The sequence below is a fragment of the Hypanus sabinus genome, unplaced genomic scaffold (genome assembly GCF_030144855.1).
Source record: "Hypanus sabinus isolate sHypSab1 unplaced genomic scaffold, sHypSab1.hap1 scaffold_296, whole genome shotgun sequence".
Taxonomy (NCBI): Eukaryota; Metazoa; Chordata; class Chondrichthyes; order Myliobatiformes; family Dasyatidae; genus Hypanus; species Hypanus sabinus.
The window spans coordinates 121,628-127,454 of NW_026781112.1; the positions used below are offsets into that span (position 1 = coordinate 121,628).

General features: G+C 43.4%; 1 non-coding gene across 1 annotated transcript; it reads right to left on the reverse strand.

Annotated features, from left to right (window-relative positions):
• Positions 1-2,380: 2,380 nt before the first annotated feature.
• On the reverse strand, positions 2,381-2,462 carry trnas-uga (transfer RNA serine (anticodon UGA)). The gene has a single exon. It is a non-coding gene; the product is annotated as a tRNA-Ser (tRNA).
• Positions 2,463-5,827: the final 3,365 nt, after the last annotated feature.

Here is a 5,827-nt window from a genome sequence, read left to right on the forward strand (position 1 = left end):
TATCCCACTAAATCTTTCCTATCCGTGTCCCTGTCCGAGTGTCGTTAATGTACCTGCCTCGACCAATTCCTCCGGCAGCAACTCCCACAGATGGACCACCCTCTGGGTGAAAAAGTTTCCCTTCGGGTCCCCTATTATCTAATTACGGTATTGGTTTGCACTGCTGTAACTATATGCTATAATTATGTGGTTTTAGCATCTCTGTAATTATGCCTGTTCGCCCCGAGATTTCAGCACCAGTTTACACCCACTCCCCTGCGCTCCACCCGAGCTGTCTTGGAAAGGAAAATCTATAAACGTCCAACTGCATTCACGCAGTCCTTTCACTGAACACAAATATTGACAGCTAAGCGTTCGCTTCAACTTGTGAGGAAAGTGTGGGAGTGAGATGTGGAGAGAGAAAGAAAGAGAGAGAGAGAGAGAATATGTGTATGGGTGTGTTAGAGAGAGAGGAACATGGAAGTGAGGCAGGGCGGAGTCACATCGTAGACAGATCAAGGGAGATTTGAAAGACAGGTAGAGAGAGAGAGAGTTACACGGCAATTTATCAATTTCATGTTCACCTTAGGCCATTGTTTTCCTCCCAGTGTGTTTTGACAACCTGAGTAACTCACCTCACCGACAAAACGAAGTGGATCTTTCCGTCCCTTCATTTAAACTCGAACGCTGCAGGACTCGTAAGTATTATCACCGTTTGTACTGAGGAGGAGAAATGGTTCATGCGTTTACACATTGCCCTTCGACAGAGGGAGCAAGAGCACGTTATACTTATTGATGCCATTCTCCCAGTTTCTTCAATTATAAAGGCAATTAACATTAAATTAGTGCCATTAATTCTTAAAATTCCAAAGTTAGTTCTGATTTGGATAGCAAACACGAGGAAATCTGCAGATGCTGGAAATTCAAACAACAACAGACACAAATTATGTATGTGTTTTTGTCTGACTTGGACGCAATGATTCTGCTCAGTGCGATAAATCGTCCCCTGTCTAACTTAAGGAAGTACGTTGGTGAACGAAGCGAGGCGCTCTGCATCCGTACAGTTGTAGAACAGACCGGCATCAATCGCCCTGTTTCTACTCAGAATCTATTGTTAGACACTCGGTTGCAAAGTGAAAATATCGTACCAAAAAAGGCTGTATTGGCATGTCGATTTGGCTGTCCCCACCCATCAGCAAGTGCATGTTTCATTGCGCTTGTGTGTACACATAGATGTGCGCATAAATATAAATTTGAGTTCACTTTGACGTAATCACCAATTGCGTATAATGCATGATCCCCTCGGTTAGATCCCTCACCAGATACAGGTGAATTAAGCCACTGTCGGTTATTTTCGTGCAGTAGAATCTCAAGACGTCGACCAGCATATGCGGGTGTGAGGGGTGTGTGGTGGAAGGAATTTTCAATGTTTTGCGTTGAAGTACTGAATCAGGACCTCTTAATCTGGTACCTAATCTGGTAATCTCAGCTAAAAATGCTGCGAGAATTGAACTGACAGAAGTATGGGATGTCAACTCCACAAATTCTCGAATCTCCCCAGCCGAAGGAACAGGATTTATTGAAGAACCTGTTACCGGCTCCAGATCTGTGCTGGATACGGTACCAGAAATCAGTACCTCGAAATCCATGTCGTTAATGAAAATCGAATCGGGAAAGTACCGCGTTGAACAGAGAATCAGAATCAGGTTTATTATCACCGGCAAGTGACGGGAAATGTGTTAACTTAGCTGCAGCAATTCAATGCAATACATAATCTAGCAGAGAGAGAAAATAATAATAACAACAACAAATGAAATAAAACATAATAATAAATACATAAGTAAATCAATTATCCATATTGAATAGATTATGAAAAATATGTAAAAACAGAAATACTGCATATTAATAAAGTGAGGTAGTGTACGCTTCAAAGTCCATTCGTGATTCTGATTGCAGAGGGGAAGAAGCAGTTCCTGAACCGCTGAATGTGTGTTTCTATCTCATAACCTGAGATACCCAAGGTCAACCCTAATATCCGGTGCCATCTGTGTCGACGTTGCTCCTTTGCAGATTGGGAGAATTTTTATCGATATTGTCACGACGGTCTATTATCGTCCTTCATTAATGAGCTGTCCTTACTGTGTGAGACTGATGACATGAATTGCCGGACAGCGGGTTGCAATGTGAATATTTAGCCTGCAATTGGTTCGTTCAGTGAGGGCACAAACTGGACAAAAGTATTTATTTTGAATAAACAGGAATGGCGAGCCTATGGGTGGATCAGGTATTTTGCAAGGCAACTTCAGATTGTCTGCTGAACACATTTGGGGGCAGCGCTCAGACAGCATCCAGGGTGTTATATTTTATTGGCACACTACACGCTGCTGCTTGTAGTTGTGAGCGCTGCGAGCAGGGTTCGAACCTGCGCGGGGAATCCCCATTGGATTTCAAGTCCAACGCCTTAACCACTCGGCCATCGCAGCTCCATCAATGTTCAGCACCTACCGTAGCACTGCACCTGAAGTGAGCGTTGCACTTGATTTATTTTCGGTAACGGAAATGGTGAATCGATCATGCTTTGGGCTTCTCTTGCAGCCAGTGGCACAGGGAACATTTCGCTGGTAGAGGAAAGAATAAATTCAATTAAATACCAACAAATTCTGGGAGCAAAGATCACACCGTCTGTTAAAAAGCTGAAGATGAATAGAGGATGACATCTACAACAGGATAATGATCCTAAACACACCTCAAAATCCACAAAGGACTACTTCAAGAGGTACAAGCTGAAGATTTTGCCATGGCCCTCAAAATCCCCCGACTTAAACATCATCAGAAATCTGTGGACAGACCTCAAAAGAGCAGTGCATGCAAGATGGCTCAAGCATCTCACAGAGTGAGAAGCCTTTTGCAAGGAAAAATGGGCGCATATCCTCCAAACAAAAAGTTGAAAGACTCTTAGCTGGCTACAGAAAGCCTTTACAAGGTGTGATACTTGCCAAAGGGGGTGTTACTAAGTACTGACCATGCAGGTGGCCCAAACCTTTGCTTCGCCCCCCTTTTCCTTTTTTTCTTATTTTGAAACTGAAAAAGATGGAAATAAAAAAAAAAAGTAATCTTGCTTAAAATATTAAAGAAATGTGTCATCTTTAACTTTATGCCTTTTGGAAATCGGGTGATCTTTTACTCGCTTAGCTGTTGACAGTAACAGAAATTTTTAGCATCGGTGCCCAAATCTTTGTATCCCACCGTATCCTTCCTTCGAATGTGCATCACCGTACCACACGATGATCTATTTGACAAATCTTCTCCCATTCTCCTCAACTGTCTTTGATCTTAAATGTGTTTTAATCTTTTGAGTTTTTGAACACGTTGAAGTCAGGCTACCTTTCTTATATTTTCTTTTCTTTAGCCTCCCTTCCTTCTATCAGAGTGGAGTGACAATCCAAATTTTCCAACCATCAGCATCCATTCTAGAATGTAATGATACGTGAAGGAGTACTATTACTGCCTCGAGAATCTTCAGTTCCCAATTTTGGAACCCAGGTTTGTAGTCCAACTGGTCCCGTTGACATACAGCTTCAGAGCTTTCAGCTTCACGGGCACCTTCTCCAGAGTCATAATATCCGCTCTCACTGATGCCCACTGACACGTGTTTCTCGGTGGCATTATGCTGGAATCTTACACAGAGCAAAATATTCATTCAGTTTGTCCCTTTTCTTCCCCCCCCCCCCCCATTACTGCTTCTTCCGCGTCATTTTCCAGCTTTCTGATACGGACTCTCGCATCCCTTTTATTCTTCATATGACTGAAAAAATTGTATTTTCTCTATTATTAGCCATTTTATTTGCTCTCATCAAATTTTATTTGCTTTCTTTTCTATTTTGAATGCATCCCAAACCTCTAGCTTCCCACTGCTGCTTGCTATATTATAAGCCCTCACTTTTGCCTTTATGCTGCCTTTACTTTCCGGTATCAGCCTCTGTTGCCTCATCCTCCCTATCGAATATTTATTCTTATTTGTGATGCATCTATCCTGCGCCTTTCCAATTGCCCCTAGAACACCAGCCCTGTTGGATCTGCCGTTAACCCTGCTGGTTCCCCTTTCCAATCGACCTGGCCAGCCCTAGACTTTGGTCGCTGTTGTTTTCTGCGAGTGACAGGGTCGAGGACTGTTATCGTCCCTGACATTTTTCTCTGCGAATGACGTAGTCGGGAGCTGTTATTGCTATTGTGTTTCCATGCGAGTGACGGGGTCGAGGATTGTTATCGTCCCTGACTTTTTTTTCTGCCAGTGATGTTTTGGGAGATTGCTATTGTCGCTAAATTTAGTTTTGCTGCGGGGGAGGGGAAAGTTTGGGGTTTGTGAGATTTGTTTCATTTCCTTTTTCGTGCCAGGGTTGATGTCTGTCCTTGCATCAACACCCATGGCCTGTTTGTATTCAGCTGTTGTCCGGAGCAGACAAACATCAGAGTTGTAATGGACATGCAGGCTTTGAAAATAATATTAACCGTTTGCACCTTTCTATTCTCCTCACTCGTGCCACTGCAGTTCTACTTACTGCATGAAATACTCATACGTCTAATTTTAGATTTTCACTCTCAGACTGAAGGACAAAATCGATCACATGCAATCACTGCCTCTGAAGCATTCCTGTATACTAATGGACCTGGTCAAAGCACAACACAACACACAATCCACAACTGCCTTTTCCTAATGGGCTCAACCACAATGTACTCTAAATAACCATCCAGTAGGCATTCCAAACTACCTGCATGTTGAGATCCTACAATGACCATAATAATATTGCCATTTTCACATGCCTTGTGCATCTCCCGTTGTTTTTTGTACACAAAGTCGACTGCTAGAGGACTCTATATAACTCCCATCCTCTGATCCTATGTTAACTCTCACTAAGGATTTTTTGAAATTTTCTCTACATCACTATAATTACAATAAATAAATTAAATATAAAATTTAAAAAGGGAATTGTTCGGGAGAGTTTATGCGTTCATGTGTTGAGAAATATCTAAGCTGAACAGAAAAAGCGGTTCTTAATAAAAATGTAATTTTCTATTTTCAGACACCTCTACATCCACCACCCCACGCCACACTCCTCCCACTCCCCACCCCCGTGGGTAGAAATATGCAAAGGGCATGTTTGGTCTGGTGATGGTCCTGAATAATGCACCCAGCCTTCTTTTGGCACCGTATTGAGAACATGTCCTCGTTATTGGCAAGGAGTGCCCGTCACTACAGCACTCTGCACTTTCTTTCGATCCTACGCATTGGAGCCCCGCCCCACGCCAGACTGTGACTCAACGACTGACAATGCTGTCCACGTACGCCCACAGAATTGCATTTGATTCTTCGACAACACTCTATATCTCATTAGTGAACAATTACGACGTCTGCACAGTGACCACGTCAGCATGTTGGAATCAGGATGGATCCGCTGAGATGTCGACGCCCAGGAACCTGAAGATATTCACCCAGAAGACCAAAACGGCATAAGGCAAAGGAGCAGAATTCGGCCATTCTGCCCATCGAGGTTGCTCCGCCATTTCATCATGAGCTGATCCAATCTCCCCTTTAGTCCACTCCCCCGCCTTCTCACCATGACCTTTGATGCCCTGACTACTCAGAAACCTATCAGTCTCTGCCTTAAATACACCCAGTGACCCGGCCTCCACTGCCGCCCGTGGCGACAAATTCCATAGATTCACCCTTTTGAACCTCCAGTGAGGATTTGCGTTTGGTCACCTGACGCATTCTCCCTGGAGTACAATTAATTCCCTGAACTTACTAAAATTGATGAGAAGGTTGTTGCTTCGATTCCACCCAACCAGC